Source organism: Ailuropoda melanoleuca, chromosome 11 (genome assembly GCF_002007445.2).
Source record: "Ailuropoda melanoleuca isolate Jingjing chromosome 11, ASM200744v2, whole genome shotgun sequence".
Taxonomy (NCBI): domain Eukaryota; kingdom Metazoa; phylum Chordata; class Mammalia; order Carnivora; family Ursidae; genus Ailuropoda; species Ailuropoda melanoleuca.
The window spans coordinates 68753032-68760579 of NC_048228.1; the positions used below are offsets into that span (position 1 = coordinate 68753032).

The 7548-nt window shown below is 41.8% G+C and overlaps 1 long non-coding RNA gene across 1 annotated transcript; it reads right to left on the bottom strand.

The window, feature by feature from the left end:
* Positions 1 to 402: 402 nt before the first annotated feature.
* LOC109489653 lies at positions 403 to 6672 on the bottom strand. The gene is made up of 3 exons (XR_002142700.2): positions 6645 to 6672; positions 2821 to 2996; positions 403 to 1418 (listed from the first exon to the last, which is right to left on the bottom strand). It is a non-coding gene; the product is annotated as an uncharacterized LOC109489653 (long non-coding RNA).
* Between the last annotated feature and the right edge of the window lie 876 nt (positions 6673 to 7548).

Here is a 7548-nt window from a genome sequence, read left to right on the forward strand (position 1 = left end):
AGATGGAGGAGGGAGAGAGGGATATACAAAGGAACCAACGATGACATGAAAGATTGAGTACAGCCTCCTTCTGGGAGCTCTGTGTCAAGGTCCGCACCGACGCCTCTGTTTTTTATTGTCAGGGCCACGGAGTTTAAGACAATCGTTCGGGGCGCCTGGGTGGCTCGGTTGGTGGAACGTCGGACTCTGGATTTCAACTCAGGTCATGGTCTCAGGGTCGTGGGATTGAGCCCCGCGTTGGGCTCTGCTCTCAGGGGAGAGTCTGCTTGAGATTCTTTCTCTCCCTCTCCCTCTGCCCCTCCTCCTCAATGCTCTCTCTCTCTAAAATAAATAAATCTTTAAAAAAAAAAAGACTTAATTGTTCATATGTGTCCCTTTTGTGTCGTCAGATGAAGGGCAGATTCCTAAAGGACCACAGAGAATAGCAGTGAGGCACATAGAAGAAGGACTCCCAGCTCCACCATTCCCTCTCTGGAGGACTCTGGGCACATTACAAAATTGACCTGTTACAAGTTGCCTTGATGTTTGTACCTACCTGCCCCCTGGGTGGTGCTGAGACTCAGACACGCCAATGTGAGTAATGAGCTTAGCACATGCTTGGCCAAAGCAAGCCCTCGGCAAAGGTTCACTGTTCCTTGTGATTGTGTGTCTATTGTATCTCCTCTGTGGCCTCGAGTAACAGTGGGCACATGAGAGGCATTCCAATGAGATTTCACCACTAATTCCGTACCCTTTAATTAACAACCAGTTTTCGTTGGAAGATGCCATTCTTTTGGCATGCATATTGCTTTTGATTCCTGCAGAACATCTCAGACCTTATTTGCCTAGCTCAGGTCAAGGCAAGCTTTGAGCAAGTATACATTAACTTATTCCATGCATATTTAATTTTATCTACTACGAGCCCAGATTACAGCAGTGAACAGGACAGAAAAATCTTTGCCCTCGAATTTTAATGGAGAGACAGCCCATGGAGCTGAAGTAAGAGAGGCAGCCGCTCTGGGGAATTCACCGCCTGAAATGACTTTGTTTGGGAAGTTGCAGAGGCAAAATTATCCAATGTCCCTGGCTGTTTGCTCTGCTCTCTAGTTCATTTATTTTAGCTATGAAGCTTTACCTAAATGCTCTGAATTTCCTCTTTCTTGAATATTCCTTTCATCAGATCCATTCTCCTCCTCACCTCCTTGATCTTGCTCCTCAAATATAGTTGCTAATGATGTGTGCACGTGCCAGACTTGAACAAATGTTGAGCTGCAAGCTGCTCCACGTCTGTTAATTTCATCCTCAGCTCGAGTGGGGATCCTTGAGTTACAACAGATGCTGCTCCCCCGGGGCTTTAGCGCCCATCGATCAGCTTTGTGGATGAGGAAGGAAAGGAAAGTTTCCTCCATGACTGCCATTTGAATATAATTTATTGTGTTCTGAAAGAAAAGTGGAAAGAAGAAAGGGTACTGACAGGCTATAACACAAATGAATGGTGATGAATGACACTCAGATTTCAGTTTCAAAGGAACATGCTTTTAAGCCAATAAATGATTGCGAGAGTGACGTGAAATTCTCCACAGCTGTGCCAAATGGGCTCCTTCTAAATGGTCAAGGTGTTAGGAGTCCTGTGGGGAGTCCAGATTCATAATTATAATAAAGATTATTATAAAATCATCGCATAGCCTTTAAGAGCAAGGACACTGTAAACAGATTTGAATCCCAGCTCCTGCCTTGGGCAAGTTCCCTAACATGGCCTCCTGTGTAAATGAGGATAATAGTAACACCTTAGTGGCAGGGTTGTTGGGAAGTTTGAGTTAATACAGAGAAGGTGATTAGAATCGTGCCTGGCACTAACGAAGCAGCTCCAGATTGATGTTTGTTCCATGTATTGTGATTAATAGTGAATGTTGTCCTCTGCCCGGTACTGACCTACTCTCTGCTCTCACCACCACCCACCCCATGGCATCATGATTCCCTTTACTCTTTAGAGGAAGGAATGGCTGTGTACTTGTCTTCTAAAGCCACTTGAATTTGACTTCGCTCTAACCCTTATTTATATGAGAATCTTCTGTTTCTTTATTTATTTGCATTTCCAATTATGTATAGAAAATAATTAAAAAGACTGGAAATGAATACCCCCAAAACTATTCATAGGATTCTGAGGGTCTACTTCTCTTCCTTCGATTTTTTTCTGTATTTTGCAATTTTCTAAAAATAACCGCGCATGTTTTTACAATAAAACATATAAAATAAATGTTTAAAAATGAAGGAAGAGCAGATTAAGTCCGTTCTTCCTCGTCCTCAAATAACTTAATCAATCTCCTCACTGGGGCATATTACGAAGAATTCAGGAACTCAAGGCCACACCATGGACAAGACGGCTCTGCTATTCTGGCTGTTTGCCAAAGGGTCATCGCTTTCTCTGGGAACTCGCTTGACCTATCCTATGAGCAATTTCCTCTACCTACGCTGCACTGAGAAACACCACACTGGGAAAAAAGATGCATACATATCCTAAACCATGTACTAGTAGAAGGAAAATAAATAGCAGCAGAGCCTCCCCCTACAGAAAGGTGAATTGCTTGAATTTCAGGTGGTTTGTTAGTTCCTCGTGAACTGGGCACTTCCATTCTCAGGGGCCTCGCCTGCATCCGAGGCTAATTAGTTGTTACCTTGCAGCCATCCAGACCGTTTCTCCTGTAACAATACCACTCAAACTTGTATTTATCTTTTCTGGTTTCCTGCTTACTTGAAAATCTGTTGAGAAGAGATTGTAGGCTTGATAGATTGGATAAAAAAGAGAAAATAGAAAATAAAGGCAGTCTTACTCACACTCACCTCATTGAAGAAAGCAGCACGCGAGCGCTCGGGTAGATGGTCTGCGCTCAAGCATTCAATGGAGAGTTGAAGTACTTTTCAGTCAATCTCTAGGCTTCACAAATCTTTGGCCTTTAGTGGAAGATGGGTGATGGCAATGGGGAGCAAGGCATGTTCCTTCCACTTCAATTCTTCAACTTCATGTTACAAGAGAAACCCAGGGGGAGAAATTAGAATTGTCCAAAATGTCAACGTGTGATAGAACTTTTTTATCAGTTACATATGGCCAGACTAATGCTGTTCAATAAATCACCCACAACTTAGTGGCTTAAAATAGTAACAGCCATGGAAGATTCTCAGGTGGGTGGTTCTGTTCATCTGGGCTGGCTCAGCTCACATTGACTGGATTCACCCATGCATCTGTGGTCAGCTGTGGCTGGACTGGGGCTGAGCCTCCATTGGGCTGCCTTGGCCCTAATCCACACGGTCTCTTACACCTCAGCGGGCTAGCCCAGGTTAGTGTGGCTAGGCACACAGTCTCTGAGTCCAGAGCTCAGAACTGATGTTCCATCACTTCCACTGCATTCCATCGGCCAAAGCATCATAGAAGCCCACCCAGAATCCAAGGGAAAAGCTGCAAAGTCATGTTGCAAGGGTGTGGATACAAAGAGAGATGAAAATTTGGGGCCACATTTGCAATCAACCTACCATAATCCTGATACTCGATGGTATGTGAAATTAGAGATGGCAATTGAAGAATACATTTCATTGTTGAAAATTGTTTTGAGACAGTATAGATCATAAGATTTTCATCAAAATCAAAGCCAAAAATACTCAAAATTTTAACCAAGGGCCACCTGAGAAGACATCAGCCATAACCACATCAGTTCGTGCTCCTGGTCCCCCACCAACAGGGTTTTCCTCCCTGTGAGGTCTTCTGATCTCACAGTTTTTCTAACACAATCCAGTTTTAACGAAAGGTAGAAACATAACTTGAGCAATTTTTCTGTACCCCAAAAACACCCCCTTTTAAATGCAACTCTAAAAATTCATTTTCAAAATTGTACACATCGTACAATTGCAACCATGCAAAGCCCTGTGTGTGAAAGAACGGAGAGGCACCAAGAATACACAAAAGGGAAAATAGTCATATTCAGATGAAGAGATGATGGCGTTTTTCTCATTTTTCCAAATGCTCTTCAATGCTGGGGTTATACAGTCTTACAATCAAAGAGGAGAGGATGTAAATAAGTTGAAAGCAAAGATTAATGAGCATTTGTCTTCACTAGGGTACACACTGGACAACAACAAAAACACGGTCCTTGTCTTTCCATTTTATAATCTCTGCGGCTGACAATGAAATATTTAAATGCCAAGAAACACAAAAGCAGTTCAGAATTGTACTCACAGAAGAGTTCTGTGACTCCACTATCATCACTTAATTCATACAAAGTGTCTTAAATAAGTGGTTTTATCTTCATCTGGTGATTTTTTTTCATTTCTAGATCTCTATGAATGTGTCTAATGATGACAAGCCGGCAGGGTCCATGTGCTGAAGCATATTGAACAATCCAATCACAGTAAGTTAAAAAAAATAACAAAAGAATAATCACGGCTATATATTCTCTTGGTGGTTTTGAATACAAATGCAAAAATTTTGGTAAATGTCATAATTAATGTATCCGAAGAAGCCAAAAAGCAAAACCTGTCTCAGTAGGAAACATTTCAACTCAGAACGTCAAATAATAAAGTTAACTTAATGCAACCGCAAAGGAAACATGCTCCATATTTTGTTTTCTAGAGTTGAGCACAAAGCTTTTAATCTTAATTAGACACTTGATAAAAGGACGCAGCATGGCTGGAGTCAGAAAAGTCGTTTTTGCTCTTAGGACTTAGCTTATAAGAGGTGGATTGATGATTCCAGCCTATTCTTAGATTCCGCGCCTGCCTCAGACTTTCCTACCAAGACCAGAAATAACCACAATAAGAACATTTTATATCCATGCTGATTCTTTTAAAATTATTTTTGCATACATTTTCTCATTTCATACTCCTCCAACCCAGCCGATTAAATAGCACAGACATTACCATCCCCACGTTACTAATAAAGAAATTAAGATGCAAAGAAATGTAAGTAACTAGTTCAAGGACATGCAACTGGCAAGTGGCAGGCTGGTCAGGATCACCTCTATGAGGGGCAGAAAAGGAGGGCACTGGGAAAAGACACCTGTTACTAAGAAAAAATATATAATATTACACATTTGATAGAGAGACATCAAAACTACAGAAGTCAGAAGAAGAAAATTTAAAATGCCCATAATTCTACTTATGAGAGAGACACGCTTACAGCACCATGGAGTAGCTCCTTCCAAAACCACGATCTTGCTTTGTATTTCACTGAGCTCGTAGAAGCAATAAGAAGAGAACTCGTACATTCTCCCCCACCAGCCCTACCAACCCCACATCTGTGCCCACGTACTCTGCCTTCCTGGGCGCAAAGGATGAACTAGGTCCCTGTCTATGTTCCGTTCTGCGTTCCATTCAATTTCCTTTCACCCACTCAAAGATTTGCTCTGCGGTAACTTCTTATCAATCCCTTCCCATGCCAGATCATTTCCATCAGTAAGCAAACACTGTAATTTCTCTCAACGGGAACAGAGAAACAATAATGAACAAATCTTGGTTGCCCCCATATCCCTCTCCCACTCCAGCCCCATTTCTCTGCTCCCCTTTACGAAACACCATAGGCAAAGAGTTCACTAGACTTTCTGGCTCCAGGCATCTCTTGAACACATTCTAAGCAGGCTTCTATCCCAGCAACTCCACTAAAACTGTCCTTGTCAAAGTCAATGACTTCCAGATTCCCCATCCAAGGATCGGTCCTCGGTGCTCTTCTTAACCCTGCAGCAGTATTTACCACCATGAAATACATCCTTCCTTTGGCACTTAGAACATCACCCCCTCTTCGTTTTCCTCTACCTCGATGGTCACTGCTCACCTTTGCAGGCTGTTCTCAATCTTCAACCTTTTCCCTTGTATATGTCTACATCCTCTCACTTGGTGGTCTCATCAAGTCCATGGCCTTAAACTATTCATCTCCAGCCCTGACCCTCTCCTAAAGTCCAGAATGACCTGCCTCCACTTGGATACCCTATAAGCAGAGCTGACACTCACTGGCACGTGTCATTATGGTGTTACCATTGGTTTACAAGTGTCATAAGCTCCAAATAGTGGAAAATCCTTTCTGATTGGCCAGTGTCTGTTGAACATCTATTGATACTTTTTAATATCACCCCTACTGGGTAGGTATCTCAACTTTTGAATGGCCCAACTGAAATCTTGATTCCTGTCTCCCGCTACTTAGTTTTCTCCAAGTACTTCTCCATTTCAGTAAATGTCCTAATACTTACTATTCTTCCTGCCAGGTATCCTCCAGATACCTGCATGGATTGCCCCTTCACTTCATTTGTGTCTATTCAAGCATCAGCAGTGAAATTCTCCCTCAGCATCCTACTTAACGCAGGAGACCCTTTCCCACACTGTTCTTTATTCCCTTACCTTTTTTGTTTTTCTGCATTCTTTTTCTCATTAAATGATTTATGAGATGAAAGACCATGGAAGAATGTTATATATAATATGGCAGGTCTGCTCATTCATTTGTTTATTTTCAGTGTCCTTCCACTAAAATTAAGCCTTAGGCAGGCAGGAACATTTTTAAAATTTTGGTTCAGTGCTTTATACCCAGGGTCTAGATTAATGTTTTACACACAAGACTTTCTGTCTTCTAGGGGAAAACATAAATTAAACAGATAAATGGGCAAATTTATCATGACATACAGACATACCTTAGAGATATCGCAGGTTTGGTTCCAGACCACTGCAATAAACAGAATATTGCAATAAAGCAAGTTAAATGACTATTTGGGTTTCCCAATGCATATGTTTGTTTACACTATACTGTAGCCTAAGTGTGCAAGAGTGTTATATCTTTAAAAAAAAAACAATGTACATACTTCTAAAATAATTTCTCACTAGAAAATGCTAACCATCATCTGAGCTTTCAGTGAGTCGTAATGTTTTTGTTGGCAGGAGTGCTCCGATGTTGAAGGCTGCTGACCGATCAGGGTGGCGGTTGCTGAAGGCTGGGGTGGCTGTGGCAGTTTCTTAAAATAAGACAATGAAGTTTGCCACATCGATCAACTCTCCCTTTCAGGAACAATTTCTCTGTAGCACACAATGCTGTTTGATAGCATTCTACCCATAACAGAACTTCCTTCCAAACTGGAGTCAGTCCTCTCAAACTCGAAGTTTACGCAATAAACTTATCAACTAAGTTTATGTCGTCTTCTAAATCCTTTGTGTCATTGCAACAGTCTTCACAGCATCTTCACCAGTAGTTCGCATGTCAAAAAACCACTTTCTTTGCTCATCCATTAGAAGCAACACTTCATCCATACATGTTTTATCATGAGCCTGCATCAATTCAGTCCCGTCTTCAGGCTCCATGTCTCATTCTAGTTCTCTTGTTATTTCCACCCCTATGCAGTTACTTCCTCCGCTGAAGTCTTGCTCCCCTCAAAGTCCTCCATGAGGGTCGGAATCAACTTCTTTCAAAATCCTGTTCTTGCTGATATCTGAAACTCTTCTTGAGAATCACAAGTGTTCTTAATGGCATCTAGAATGCTGAATCCATTCCAGAAAGTTTCCAATTTACTTTGCCCAGATCCATCAGAGGAATCACTATCTGTG